Source organism: Bos mutus, chromosome 1 (genome assembly GCF_027580195.1).
Source record: "Bos mutus isolate GX-2022 chromosome 1, NWIPB_WYAK_1.1, whole genome shotgun sequence".
Classification (NCBI taxonomy): domain Eukaryota; kingdom Metazoa; phylum Chordata; class Mammalia; order Artiodactyla; family Bovidae; genus Bos; species Bos mutus.
In genome coordinates, this window is record NC_091617.1 from 20,350,933 (window position 1) to 20,366,611 (window position 15,679).

General features: G+C 41.5%; 1 long non-coding RNA gene across 1 annotated transcript in view; it reads left to right on the forward strand.

The window, feature by feature from the left end:
* The window catches only part of LOC138987558 (uncharacterized), a 206,321-nt gene that overhangs the window by 130,023 nt on the left and 60,619 nt on the right, over positions 1-15,679 (forward strand). The gene's annotated exons all lie outside the window — the stretch shown is intronic.

The window sequence follows — 15,679 nt, forward strand, 5'->3', positions numbered from 1 at the left end:
AAGAGTCAGACATGACTTAGTGACTAAACAATGACAGCAGTGGCATAGAGGCCAGCTAAATGTCCTGGAACACAGAGCACAGCATTCTACAGCAGAGAATTCTCTGACCTCAAATCTCCACGGTGCTAAAAATGAGAAATTCTACTCTATACATAGCCTAATAGCTTGCTAACATACATGTGTCCAGCAAAATTCCATAGATGTTTCTAATGTCCACATTTATATTTCCAGGCCAAATGTCTATCAAGAGCTTTGGACTTACAGATGAAGCCATTTTCTAGAAATGTCACCTCATCTATTCTCAAACTCAAAAATATTTAGTCAACACATATTTGGTCAATATTTAGATTTGCAATTGTGGTGTTAATAACACAACTTTGGTTTACAGTGTATTCCTCTGAATCAGGATATAAATAAAGTGTAGACGTTGATACCAGTAGGTATGCCCCTGAATATGCTTCCATCTTATTATCTTTATTTTTTTTAATGTAGGTTGATTTTGCAGATTGTAACCTGTGTTGTTCTAAACATCTTATATATTAGTAATTTCTGCAGATTTTATTAGAGGTTTGGTTAGATTCAACTTTAACTTTTCAAATTAATTCACGGGGCATGTTATGTTCTTCTACCAAGAGGTACTTACAGGTTTTTTGTTTTTCTCTGTGGTTTTGGCAGCTATTTCTGATCAATACCTAACTCTGTTAATTCAAGTGGTGAGGTACTAATTAAATAATCCCTTCCTCATTTATTAGTTGGTTTATTTCTTTAAAGAGAAACTTTTTCTCATCTAGTAATGGTTACCTCTTGGTACATTTCATATGGGAAAGGCAAGGAAAATGCTTTATTCTTTCTTTTTATTTAATAATAGTCAAAATAATTTTCCGGTTCTATAAAGTGGCTACCAATTAGCTTTGTTGCAATATCATTGTAGACATATAGACAAACTTATTTGACATGTTTTAATCCATTTAGTTATTATAATTATTGACACTCCAATTGTCTCCTCCTTCGTGAGTGAGAGCCTTTTCAACTTGGCTCCTTAGTCCCTCCAGATGGACTAAGTTTCATATACTGGATTGTGGTGTCTTCATCTATCTGATTCTGTTTGATTTATGGTTTTTGTAAACCTTCCCTATTTACGTTTTGAAGATGGAATTTCTTATTGCTCCTGAAGGTGTTACTGATTTATTCTTTAAAACAATATATTCTGGTCCCGGAAGGGAAAAGGTATCAGAAAAATGAGTCAGAAAATGCAGAAGTCTGTTGTCTTGATGTAATTTCTCTCTCTTTTTTTTTTTTTTTAATTAAAATTTCAGTTTGATTGAGGTATAGCTGACAGACAAAGTTCTAAGATATTTAAAGTGTGCCTCGTGGAGATTTAATCAGTACCTCAACATTATGAAAGGATTTTCCTCATCTAGTTAATTAACACATCCGTCATCTCTCATATTTGTATTTTTGTGGGGTTGAGGTGAGAACATTTGTTTCATTCTCGTGTTGTTGTTGTTCAGTTGTTCAGTTCAGTGTTGTTGAGTCAGGTCTGACTCTTTGCGACCCTGTGGACTGTAGCTTGCCAGGCTCCTCTGTGCATGGAATTCTCCAGGCAAGAATACTGGAGTGGGTTGCCATACCCTCCACCAGGGATCTTCCAGACTCAGGGATTGAACCAGCATCTCTCATGTCTCCTTCATTGGCAGGTATGTTCTTTACAGCTAGCACCAGCTGGGAAGCCCCTTCACTCTCTTAGAATAAAGCAAAGAGAGAAGGGGATGGCATAGAATGAGATGGTTAGATAGCATTACTTGGCTCAGTGGGCCTGAATTTGAACAAACTCCAGGGGATAATGGAGGACAGAGGAGCCTGGCGTGTTGCAGTCCATGGGGTCACAAAGAGTTGGACACGAATGAGCAACTGTACAACTCTTAGCAGATTTCAATTATATAATACATTATCGACTAGTCACCATGTCTTGGTCTAATTTCTGACAGAGCTTTCTAAAATGTAAATCAAATTATGTCATTTCCATGACAGAAGCTTGTAATGACCTGTAGCTCCCATCAGAACCAAGTACAAACTCCTTTATTTATATTATTATTTTTTGAATTAATTAGTTTTAATTGGAGGATAATTACAATGTTGTGGTGATTTTTGCCATACATCAACATGAATCAGTTACAGGTGCATATGTGTCCCCCCCATCCTGAACCCACTTCCCACCTCCCTCCCCACCCCATCCCTCTGGGTTGTCCTAGAGCACCGGCTTTGAGTGCCCTGCTTCATGCATCAAACTTGCACTGGCCGTCTATCTTACATGTGGTCATATACATGTTTCAATGCTATTCTCTCAAATCATCCCACCCTTGCCTTCTCCCACATAGTCCAAAAGTCTATTCTTTACATCTGTGTCTCTTTCGCTGCTTTGCATATAAGATTGTCATTACCATTTTTCTAACTTCCATATATATATGCATTAGTATACTTTATTGGTGTTTCTGACATTTCACACTGTATAATAAGCTCCAGTTTCATCCACCTCATTAGAACTGACTAGAATATATTCCTTTTTATAGCTGAGTAATACTCCATTGTGTATATGTACCACAAATTCCTTATCCATTTGTCTGCTGATGGACATCTAGGTTGCTTCCATGTCCTAGATATTGTAAACAGTGCTGCAGTGAACGCTGAGGTACATGTGTCCCTTTCAATTCTAGTTTCCTTGGTGTGTATGCCCAATAGTGGTATTGCTGAGTCATATGGCAGTTTTATTTCCAATTTTTTAAGGAATCTCCACACTGTTCTCCATAGTGGCTGTACCAGTTTGCATTCCCACCAACAGTGTAAGAGAGTTCACTTTTCTCCACACCTTCTCCAGCATTTATTGTTTACAAGTTTTTTCTATGGTGGCCATTCTGATCAATGTGAGATGATACCTCATTGTGGTTTTGACTTGCATTTCTCTTATAATGAGAGATGTTGTGCATCTTTTCATGTGTTCATTAGTCATCTGTATGTCTTCTTTGTAGAAATGTCTGTTTAGTTCTCTGGCCCACTTTTTGATTGAGTTGTTCATTTTTCTGGTATTGAGCTGCTTATATATTTTAGACATTAATTCTTTGTTGGTTGCTTCCTTTGCTATTATTTTTTCCAATTCTGAAGGCTGCCTTTTCACCTTGTTTATAGTTTCCTTCATTGTGAAAAAGCTTTTAAGTTTAATTAGGTCCCATTTGTTTATTTTTGTTTTTATTTCCATTACTCTGGGATGTGAGTCATAGAGGATCTTGCTGTGATTTTTGTCAGAGCCTGTTCTACCAATGGTTTCCTCTAAGAGTTTTATCATTTCTGGTCTTACATTTAGATCTTTAATCCATTTTGAGTTTATTTTTGTGTATGGTGCTAGAAAGTGTTCTAGTTTCATTCTTTTACACATGGTTGACCAGTTTTCCCAGCACCACTCATTAAAGAGATTGTCTTTTCCACTGTATATTTTTGCCTCCTTTGTCAGATATAAGGTGTCCATAGGTTTGTGGATTTATCTCTGGGCTTTCTATTTTGTTCCATTTATCTATATTTCTGTCTTTGTGCTGGTACCATACTGTCTTGATGACTGTAGCTTTGTAGTATTGTCTGAAGTCAGGAAGGTTGATTTCTCCAGTTCCATTCTTCTTTTTCAAGATTGCTTTGACTATTCAAAGTTTTTTGTGTTTACATACAGATTGTGAAACTATTTGTTCTAGTTCTGTGAAAACTAGTTTATTAGTTTGATTAATATATGCCTTGGGGTGTTTGACCTTGAGTTTATCCTGTTTGGGACTCTCCAGTTTTCTTGGACTTGAATGGCTATTTCCTTCCCCATTTTAGGGAAGGTTTTGACTATTATCTCCTCAAGTATTTTCTCATACCCTTTCTTTTTGTCTTCTTCTTCTGGGACACCTATGATTAGAATGTTGGGGCATTTAACATTGTTCCAGCAGTCTCTGATGTTGCCCTCATTTCTTTTTATTCTTTTTCCCTCTCTACTTCATTTATTTCCACCATTCTATCTTCCACCTCACTTATCTTCTCTTCTGTCTCAGTTATTCTACTGTTGGTTCCCTTCAGAGTGTTTTTAATCTCAGTTATTGCATTGATCATTACTGATGGACTCTTCTTTATTTCTTCAGGTCCTTGTTAAGCATTTCTTGCATCTTCTCAATCCTTGTCTCCAGTTTATTTATCTGTGACTACATTTTGTTTTCAAGATTTTGGATCATCTTTACTATTATTATTCTGAATTTTTTTTTTTCAGGTAGACTTCCTATCTCCTTTTTTGTTTGGTTTGCTGGGTGTTTATCATGTTCCTTCACCTGCTAAATATTTCTCTACCTTTTCATTTTGTTTAGATTGCTGTGTTTGGGGTGCCCTTTCTGCAGGCTGGAAATCATGGTTCCTCTTAATTGTGGATTCTGCTCCCTGTGGGTGGAGTTGGACCAGTGACTTGTCAAGGTTTCCTGGTTGGGGGAACTTGTGTCTGTGTTCTGGTGGGTGGAGCTGGATCTCCCCTCTCTGGAGTGCAATGAAGTGTCCAACAGTGAGTTTTTGGGTGTCTATGGGTTTTGTATGGCTTTGGGAAGCCCATCTTTTAATGCTCAGGGTTATGTTCCTGTTTTGCAGGAGAATTAGCCTGATGTGTCTTGCACTGGAACTCGCTGGCTCTAGGGTAGAACCTGGTTTCAGTGCAGGTATAGAGACTTTTGGGTGGGCTCTTGTCTATTAGTGTTTTCTGGAGTCAGGAATTCTCTGATGTTCTAAAGTTCTGGAGTTGAGCCTCCAACTTTTGGGTTTCAGTCCTCTTCTTACAGTAGCCACAAGACTTCTCCATTCATACAGCACAGAAGATAAAACCGCTCGGTTAGTAGTGAAACAACTCTCCACAGCCAGGAATACCCAGAAAGATTCACAGAGTTATATAGAGAAGAGAAGAGCAAGGAGCAAGATAGAGGTGACCCGGAGGAAGATTCACAAAGGGAGAGAGCAATCAAGCCAGTAATCAAATCCCTAAGTGCTTTCCACAGCCAGGAGCACCCAGAGAGATTCACAGAGTTATATAGAGATGAGGAGAGGGAGGAGGGAGATAGAAGTGACCCAGAGGAGAAAAGAGAGAGTCGAAAGGGGAGAGCAATCAAGCCAGTAATCAAATATCCCTAAGTGAAAATGGATACTGAAGGTTAGATTCTTAAAGGTACAAAATTGATAACAAATATCAAAAAGCAAAGATTATAAAACTAGAATAGAGGTTAGACTCTAAAAAAGTACAATATAAAAATACAAAACAAAATCAATCTCAAAAATTAAAAAATATATATATGGAATATGTTTTAAAAAATAGTTTTTTTTTTTTTTTTTAAAGAAAGGTAATAGTAGGCTGGACTTCCCTGGTGGCTCAGATGGTAAAACATCTGCCTACAATGCTGGAGACCTGGGTTCAATTCTTGGGTTGGGAAGATCTCCCGGAGAAGGAAATGGCTACCCACTCCAGTGTTCTTGCCCGGAAAATCCCATGGATGGAGGAGCCTGGTAGGTTACAGTCCATAGGGTCACAAAGTCACGACTGAGTGACTTCACTTTCTTTTCTTTCTTTAATAGTAGGCTATAAAAATGAAAGTTAAAGGAATAATAAAGAAATAAAATTTTTTTAAAATTAAAGAGTGATAATAGTAAAAATATATCTGGGAATTTCTCTGGAGCTGTTGTGGGTAGTGTGGGGTCAGTTCAGTGTCAGGTAGTCTGTGAATGTGCCAGGGGTCACTGTGCGGTGTTAGGGCCTTTCTCGGGAAAGGTCCTTTTTACTTGTCTGTCTGGGAGCCCATGGTTTGGCTTGCTATGTCACATTAGACCCTTCAAATTTTCCTCAGGGCATTCAAGCCCGGTCCTTACGCTAAGAAGCTAGGATGCAACCCAGCCTCCCTGCCCAGCCCCAACTCGGTGGTGGCACATGCAAGCGTCTGGGCCACTTTTCCACTGGTATTTGTGGTTAGGCACATATTCTGTGTTTTTATCTTTCCCTTTTGGTTATGGTGCCCTCTGAGATTCCAAAGCTCCCCACTGACACACCTGTGAGAAGGTTTCCTATTGTGTGGAAACTTCTCCTTTTCCACAATTCCCTGTCCAGGATGGGTCTCTATCAGTAAGACCTTTGTCTCTGTTTTTGTCTTTTATATTTTGTCCTATCTCCTTTTGAAGAGATTGGGCTGGTTTTCTGGGTATCTGGTGTCCTCTGCCAACATTCAGAAGTTGTTTTGTGGAAGTTGCTCAACATTCAAATGATCTTTTGGTAAATTTATGGGGGAGAAAGTGGTCTTCCTGTCCTATTCCTCCACAATCTTCAGACCACTCTCAACCAAATACAAGCTCCTTAAAGGGCCCCTCATACTCTGAGTCCTGCTCCATTTTTTCTTGTCTGACTACTCGATCTCGTTAAACCTCAGCCACCTGGAATCTCTTGTAGTTTCTCAAACTTGCCACTGTTCCTCCAGATTATTTATTATTTTTTCTGCTCATTATGCTCTTTCTGCTTGATCGCTTGGAGTACTCTCTACCTCTTACCTTTGTCTGCTTGATTTCTAGTCCTCCTTGGGTGTTACCTTAGATATTATTTTCTCTACAGAGTCTTCTCTGAACAAGGTGTCTGTTTCCCCTAGTTTCCCTGGGACAGATCTAGTTTATGCCTGATGAAGACCTATCAATGAATGTCTGTTTTTAATGCCCTCTTTCACTCTCACATGGTGGCTCAGACGCTAAAGCGTCTGTCTACAATGCGGGAGACCTGGGTTTCATCCCTGGGTCGGGAAGATCCGCTGGAGAAGGAAATGGCAACCCACTCTGGTACTCTTGCCTGGAGAATCACATGGACGGAGGAGCCTGGTAGGCTATAGTCCATGGGGTCGCAAAGAGTCAGACATGACTGAGTGACTTCACTTTCACTTTTACTCTCACAAGGGTGCCATTTTGGATGATACATTATTTTATCATCATATCTCTGAACGCATAATTCCAGAACTGTGTTTTGTGCCCCTCTTGTGGCTTCCCATGGCACTCTTACATTGCACCTAGTATTTTTTCACAAGCAATTACAATATCCCATTTATTGTTTACCCTTGTTATACATTGAATTTTGCCCCCCACCCCAAACTCAAATATTGAAACCTTAAACCCCAATGTAACTGTATTTGGAGACAGGGCCATTAAAGAGATAATTAAGTTTAATGAGATCACAGGGGAGCCTTAATCTAATGGGATGGTGTCCTTATAAGAAGAGGAGGAGATACCTGAGATGCATGCACACAAGGAAAGACCAGACGAGGACACACCAAGAAGGCAATCAGCCACAAGCCAAGGAGAGAAGACTCAGGAGAAACACGCTGGCATCTTGATTTCGAGTTTCTAGCCTCTAAAACTGTGAGAAAATTAATTTCTCTTGTTGAAGCCACTTAGTCTGTGGTATTTTTCTATGCCAGCCCTAACAAATTATCTGTATTCATCACTGCATCAGTTTATTCATTTTTGAAATCCCTACCACCAGCTGTGGTGGTGTGTTCTCAGTGAGCACTATCTCATCAGAATTCAGAGAAAGAAACCCACGAAGAATGATATATCAGTTCAGTCACTCAGTCATGTCTGACTCTGTGACCCCATGGATTGCAGCACACCAGTTCATGATATATATATATAGCGAGGAATTTATTTCAGGGGAGTTGACCTTGTATATCAATAACTGTGGGAGCCAGTTAAAGAGTTGACCAAAGTCTGTTGTTTTTACATATGAGTTAGGAAGGGAGGCACTCGGGGAAGATGATGACAAGCAAGGGGGAACTGGAACCCCTGGGGATGAGACTGGAACTCATAAGAATGGGCTAGAGCCCCTGATGGTCTGTCCATCTCCAGTTGCAAGGTGCAGATGACCTGTAATGGCAGCTGGAGTCCTTTGACACAGATCTAAGCATTCACCTGTTCCATGGTTGGAGAAGCTGAGATGGGGAACAAGAGGAGTAATGAACAGAGATCTGACTCACCCAAGCCGTGCCCCACCCCCCATCATGATGAACTGGCAGGTGGTACTGTGTGTGAGTTGCAGTTGTTCCCACTAGAGAAACTGCACAGATCTTCCACATATTAAAGAAAAACAAAACTGCTCCTTCCACTTTTCAGGTATTATGCAAACATTACTTGTGGTCCATATGTAAGTCGCTCAGTCGTGTCCAACTCTTTGAAACCCCATGGACTCTGGCCCACCTGGATCCTCTGTCTGTGGGGATTCTCCAGGCAAGAATACTAGAATGGGTTGCCATGCCCTCTTCCAGGGGATCTTCCCAACCCAGGGATCGAATCCTCTTCTCTTCTGTCTCCTACATTGGCAGGCGGGTTCTTTACCACTGCAGCCACCTGGGAAGCCCGCTTGTGGCCCATACTAACTTGAAATTGTACAGTGAAGAGAATTCTTGGAAAGGTGGTTCCACGTTAACTAAGCTGACACAGTATGAATCCATTATAGGCACTGGTGGTGGTTTAGTTGCTCAGTCGTGTCCGACTCTTTAGTGACCCTTTGGACTATAGTTCACCAGGCTCCTCTGTGTGAAATCCTCCTTAGGATTTCTTAGGCAAAAGTACTGCAGTGGGTTGCCATTTCCTTCTCCAATACAGGCACTGCTGCTGCTGCTGCTGCTAAGTCACTTCAGTCGTGTCCGACTCTGTGCGACCCCATAGACGGCAGCCCACCAGGCCCCGTCCCTGGGATTCTCCAGGCAAGAACACTGGAGTGGGTTGCCATTGCCTTCTCCAATGCATGAAAGTGAAAAGTGAAAGTGAAGTTGCTCAGTCAAGTCTGACTCTTAGAGACCCCATGGACTGTAGCCCACCGGGCTCCTCCGTCCATGAGATTTTCAGGCAACAGTACTGGAGTGGGGTGCCATTGCCTTCTCTGAATACAGGCACTAAACATTGTTAAATAAAAAGTGATACTGAAACTAGTAACATCATCACAGTGTCATGTTCTTTCTCCTGGAATGGAGAGGGCCCTGAGAACCCACTTAGCACCTAGTCTAGGAATTTCATGTATCAGTCTTCTGGGAGCAATAAAAAATCTTAGTATGAGGTTGGTACTTTATAACTAAAATAATGGGGAGGGATCACGCATATTAGATAAAATGCTTCAGAAGAAGATTGAGTCATGATAGCTAGTTATAGGGTTAATTTATAATGTAGCTAAAATATAGAAGACTGCCAGAGAAGAATATCAAGTCATGGTCTTTGCTACACATTCATCCTGAAATTAATGTGATTACAGATGACCTGGTTTGTGAAATTAGCCAGATTACTTTTTTTTGGTTTTGATTTTGCCTCTTCCATCTGTGATTATCTTTTCACTCAGTCAGCATGAACTAAAGAGGAAAATTTCTGAAGTAGGTAATATACTGTGACATTGAAACATTGTGTTCTCTCGATTTCCTGGGGACCCCTAGTTTGAAGTGGAACAAAAACTGCCATTGCTGTTGATTACTACATTGAAGGACAATGTAGGCTTCAAAACATTAGCTCACCAGAATGATTTATAGCCTTAGCATCTAAACAATGCTCTGTAACTGGTGACTGCAGGTTCTAGATAAGTGATCATTTGCATGAAAACTGCTCAATTCCTTTATCTCTGAGACACAAAGACCCCATCAACATGGGAGATTTTTCTGTTTTGCTGGCCAGGGTCATTTCAGAAACCACCTCAGGATGGTGGGTCTGTCATTCACTCTTCCTTGGTCCTGTTGGAGGGGAGGTATAGTTGCTGGAGACAGAAGTGCACATTCAGGTTTAACCAAGTGATGCTTTAAGGACTGAATAACAAGTATATGAATTATTTTGGCAAAATGTCTGCAGTGGAATAATTCAGTAAAATACTATTGTAATAGAGTAAGATTTTATTTATCCAATTAAATCTTGGGCATTGTTTTTCTTTAATGTGCATGATTGGCAGGTTTTACCAACGTTTCTCTTTTAATTGGTTTTGACTATGAAGAATGATTTTTTTTTTTTAATTCTTTCTAGCTGCTTCACTAGAATTGAAGGGAGAATAAAATGACCCATGACCCTCCTCTCTCCTCCTGATGAGGTAAAAGTCACAAAACCAGAAATACACATGGATATTGTTGACTATTTCTTTTAATACAAACATGAGGATGATAAACAACTCTTTGTCCTCAACTAATTCCATATAGTTATGCATGGATGCTGTATGTGGACTTGGCAATTATATAAGAGGAATTTGCATCCTCTAAAAGTGAAGAGATAGGAGGGAAATGAGCTGAAATAACAGAAATGAGAAAATGGTAATAAATCACATACCATAATCGGAAAGATAAATCAGTGGCAAGGATCTAACAAGTCTCTAAAGGTCCATAAAACTCCTTGCTCGCTGCCAGCATTGCAAAGAAAGGTATCCCATCAGGTCATGCTTCTCTGGGTCTTGTAAGAAATGTTGCAGCTCACCTCTCTCTCCTCCCAGCTCATCAACTCTCATCGCTCTTAGAAATTAAATGAGCTCTCTCTCCCCGGTACTCATTTGGTCACCGAAAAGTAGAGACTCACTTGAACCACAAGAGGGCGCTGTCTTCCTTGAAAAGGAAGATGGCCATCTAACTTGTATACTCAAACCGTAAACTTGGAATGGCACAAGAAAAAGCCAAGCGGGACCTCAAATTAACCATTGCAGTTTTCAAAAATGTTTTAGTGTCTGCAGAGGGGCCCTGCCCCTGGGGAGTCTGACCTTTCCAAGATCCTGAGAGAGATGTGGCAGATATGGGCTCTGTCACATAAATATGCTTTGAACTACCCGAGTGGACTTCAGTGATGGCTTGAAGAAAGAAAGCTTCAGGCTGAAGAAAGCACAGTGACAGTTCAGATCCTGAAGGCCAATTGCCACAAGCTCCCGTGGAATTTGTAACTCCTGCTTTATGGTTATTCTGGAGAACTTCACATTTTGACATTTCAAAACTTTAGATGTTTAGAAAAGACCCTGATGCTGGAAAAGATCGAAGGCAGGAGGAGAAGAGGACGACAGAGGAAGAGATGACTGGATGGCACCACTGACTCAATGGACATGAGTTTGAGCAAGGTCCGGGAGTTGGTGATGGACAGGAAATTCTGCAGTCCATGGCATTCTTCAGTCCGTGGGTTCACAGAGTCGGACAGGACTGAACAACTGAAGCAAGACGTTTGAAAAGAATGAGCATGAAGTGACACGGACACATACACAAACACATTCATATATGCACAGACACGTCGTCATTTAATTCTCACGATTTATGAAGGAGGTGTTTGTGTTCTCATCTTACATACATAGAATCATACTTGGGTAAGTTAATTCATTTCTTCAACTACTAAGTAAAAAAAGCCAAGAGTTTTACTCAGTTCAGGTGCTTTTTCTTTTACTTAAGTATCCTATGGAAATACCCAGAATTTTGGAAGAAAGTGTCCTATTTTAAGTAGCTGATAGCTCAGAAATATAATACATGAGAGAGCCATATCATACAAACTTTGTAAAAACAGATGTAGGGAAGTTCAGAGAAAAAATTAGTTTTATATGGAGAGATTGCAAAGGGGAGGTCTCTGGGAAAGGCTAGAAGATTCACGGAAGGGAAATTTTGCAAAAATACTCACAACATTGCAATGAGGGAAAAAGAGAGACACACCAGTGATATAGAAAGTTCTCTAGAAAGCTCGGATTTTACAAGATTCCTGAGGAAGGGGGAGTCGTAAATCATCAGGAGTATATAGTGTTAGTTGCTCCATTGTGTCCAACTCTTTGGTACCCCGTGGTCTTTGGGATCCCATGGTCTGCAATCTGCCAGGCTCCTCTGTCCCTGGGATTCTCCAGGCAATAGTACTGGAGCATGTAGCCATTCCCTTCTTCAGGGGATCTTCCTGACTCAGGGATCAAACTCGGGTTTCTTGCCTTGCAGGTAAATTCTTTACCATTTGAGCCAGCAGGGAAGCCCCAAGGGCCATGTGAAAGAGTGAAGCAGATCTGTGGAGAGCCTGTGAGGTAGCCGAATCTCTAATATGAATGCATTCATGTGAAAAGTACTAAGGACAGGGCAGTATCCAGGCTATATGAAGAGGTAACCCAGCTATGTAGAGCAGATTTATATAGCTGATGGATGCGAGGGAGAAAGCAGATCAACACTTACTTTTATAGATATTATTGGCCTTTTAATTAATTTTTATTATTTAAAAAATTTACTTATGTATTAGACTGCATCAGGTCTTAGATGCAGAACATGGGTTTAGTTGCCCCTCATCATGTGGAATCTGAGTTCCCTGATCAGGGATTGAACCTGTATCCCAGTATTGGAAGGCAGAATCTTAACCACTGGGCCACCAGAGAAGTTCCCTCAACCCTTTTTTTAATATATTGAATGTTCTGTTAGAAAATCAGATCAAATTTGGAAAGTGAAAAAACAAAACAAAACTTGAATGGAGGGAAACAACTGTAATTAAGGGGGCCTGGTGGGCGGCAGTCCATGGGGTCACACAGAGTTAGACACGACCGAGCGACTTCACTTTCACTTTTCACTTTCATGAATTGGAGAAGGAAATGACAACCCACTCCAGTGTTCTTGCCTGGAGAATCCCAGGGACGGGGAAGCCTGGTGGGCTGCTGTCTATGGGGTTGCACAGAGTCGGACACGACTGAAGTGACTTAGCAGCAGCAGAGCCCAGAGAAGACTGAACAGGCAAGCTTCTAATCCTTGCAGTGCAAGAGACATGGGTTCCATCCCTGGGTCAGGAAGATCCCCTGGAGAAGGAAATGGCAACCCACTCCAGTATTCTTGCCTGGAAAATCCCATGGACAGAGGAGCCTGGGGGCTACAGTCCATGGGGTCACAAAGAGTCAGACACGACTGAGTGACTAATCAACAGCAACAGAGCCCAGAGAAGACTAAGCAGGCAGTACCATTGCCTGGAGCAATCCTACAACCCTCTGCTACCCCTGTTCTGTATTAACAGAACCCTGGGATCTTCAAGTCTTGGGTGGTTTTGTTTTCAAAGGAGAGTAGATGTTTTCTGTGCCCTAATAGGCGAATCTGGATTACTCTGAACTCATCCCGATAATACCATTCATTTTCAAGGGACTGGTTTAAAGATGGATGCATGACATCATTTTAGCCAAAGCGACATGAGGAAAAAGTCTTGTTCAGGGGGTTGCTGGTAATGTTCCTCTTTTTAAAACAAGACATATGGAAAGGAGGTGTCCTCTCCCTCTCTTATGGACTTTAAATACTGTTGCTAAACATGGGATGCCCAGAGCTCTTACAGTCATTCCAAGTCATTGAAGGAGTGGCACTCTTGATCTTACTGATGTAATTTAGTGCCTGAAATAATCATGGAAATGCCTCCTTGGGTCTTCTTGTCATGCAGTGTTCTTTCCTTATTTGAAGACTCAAAAGATAAGTCTTCTCTTCCTTGCTGACAAAGCATCCTAAAAGGTACACAAGTGATCATTTCATTTAAACAAGAAAATTTCTGTACTAAATGAGAAAGACGTGACTTGAAATCCTTGATGTAGAAATACGTAGTGTTTTTCAAAAAAGAGTAAAGCAAACTAAATTCAGTAGAAGTAAACCAAATTGTTTGGACATTAGAGAGGCTACTGCTCTCAGGTTTCGATCTCAGAGTCAGGGTTAGTGCTCAGAACAATGAAGTTCCCTGGTGACTCAGTTGGTAAAGAATCCACCCGCAATGCGGGAGACCTGGGTTTGATCCCTGGGTTGGGAAGATCCCTTGGAGAAGGGAAAGACTACCCACTCCAGTATTCTGGCCTGGAGAATTCCATGGACTGTATAGTCCATGGGTGGAGAAGGCAATGGTGACCCACTCCAGTACTCTTGCCTGGAAAATCCCATGGATGGAGGAGCCTGGTAGGCTGCAGTCCGTGGGGTCGCAAAGAGTTGGACACGACTAAGTGACTTCACTTTCACTTTCTACTTTCATGCACTGGAGAAGGAAATGGCAACCCACTCCAGTGTTCTTGCCTGGAGAATCCCAGGGACAGGGGAGCCTGGTGGGCTGCCGTCTATGGGGTCGCACAGAGTCGGACACAACTGAAGTGACTTAGCAGCAGTAGCAGCAGCATAGTCCATGGGGTTGCAAAGAGTCAAACATGACTGAGTGACTTTCACTTCAACATGTTGACCACATGACCAATCTTTAGATGGTACAATTTAAAGGTACTGAAAGAGTTGCTACTGCAAAGTATCTTCCTCATTAGTCTTCCAGAGTGCCTGCCCTGTCTGATTTCAATTCCACCTTTGCATATCTGTCTTACTAATCTGGGGCTAAGACATAGCAAACTGTATTTCCCAGACTTGGTTGCCAGCTGGCTTCCTGTTAGGTTCTGCTTAGAAACACTAGAATAGTGGGAACACAAAATAAGGAGAGAAGGACTTCCTTATTCCTACTTGCTATTGCTACTGCTAGCCCCTTAGCAGTGACAATTCACTGCAGCAGTGACATTTCACCCGAGTAGGAACAGTTTGTCTTAACAATGGCATCTGGTTTCAACCTCCAGTTTCTTTGTATTCTAAAGCTAGTTAATTGCTCCCCTCCATTAAGTACCAAGTGCAACCAGGCATTGCCACCTCCTTAGAGGTCTGAGTCTCAAATCTTCAGGGTCCCTACTCTCAGACACCTTACATTTCTAGTAATGTAGCCTCTTCCTTTTTATTCCCTAAGCTTCATGGGTAGTAGCTTACGTGTTACCTCCAGGTAGTCTTCAGTGTTTTCTGTTGCTCTGTCAGCCCTCAAATACCTGTATAACCAGCTCCAGTACTAACTCTTTTTGCTGGAATACTTAATATTTTCTGAGGACATCTGACTGACACTGCTAGGAGACTCTAGCAATTAAAAATTTATGCAGATCCAGTTGGGGTCTTCTATAATTTGTGTGGGAAGATCAAGGAAGGATTTATGTTAAAAGATACCATTTGCAAATGACCTTGAATATGGGTAGAACTTGGGCTTCCCTGGTGGCTCAGGCAGTGGAGAATCTGCCTGCAAAGAGGGTGACCAGGTTTCAATCCCTGCAAAGAGGGTGACCAGGAAGATTCGCTGGAAAAGGGAATGGCTACCTACTTTAGTATTCTTGCCTGGAGAATTCTATGGACAGAGGAGCCTAGTGGGCTACAGTTCATGGGGTTGCAAAGAATCGACACTATTGAGTGACTCTCTCTCTCTCACACACACACACACACACAGGATTTAGAGGTGGAAAGATGGGATGGAAAAAGGCTTTCAAGACATGAAAGTACTATAATAAGCATTCATTAACAGAAAACATGGGTCTTCTCTGGTGGTTTGGCAATAAAGAATTCACCTGCAATGCAGGAGATGCAGGAGATGTGGGTTCGATCCTTGGGTTGGGAAGATCCCCTGAAGAAGGGCATGGCAACCCACTTCAATATTCTTGCTGGAAAAATTCCGTGGACAGAGGAGCCTGGCAGGCTACCGTCCATGGGGTTGTAAAGAGTGGGACGTGACTGAAGCGACTGAGCACACACACACACACAGTGATTTGAGGAAGTAGCATTGTAACAGATATTAATGGAGAGTCCTTTAATGCCAGGATCAGCCTTTAAAGGCTGTTAAGCAGCTGGGT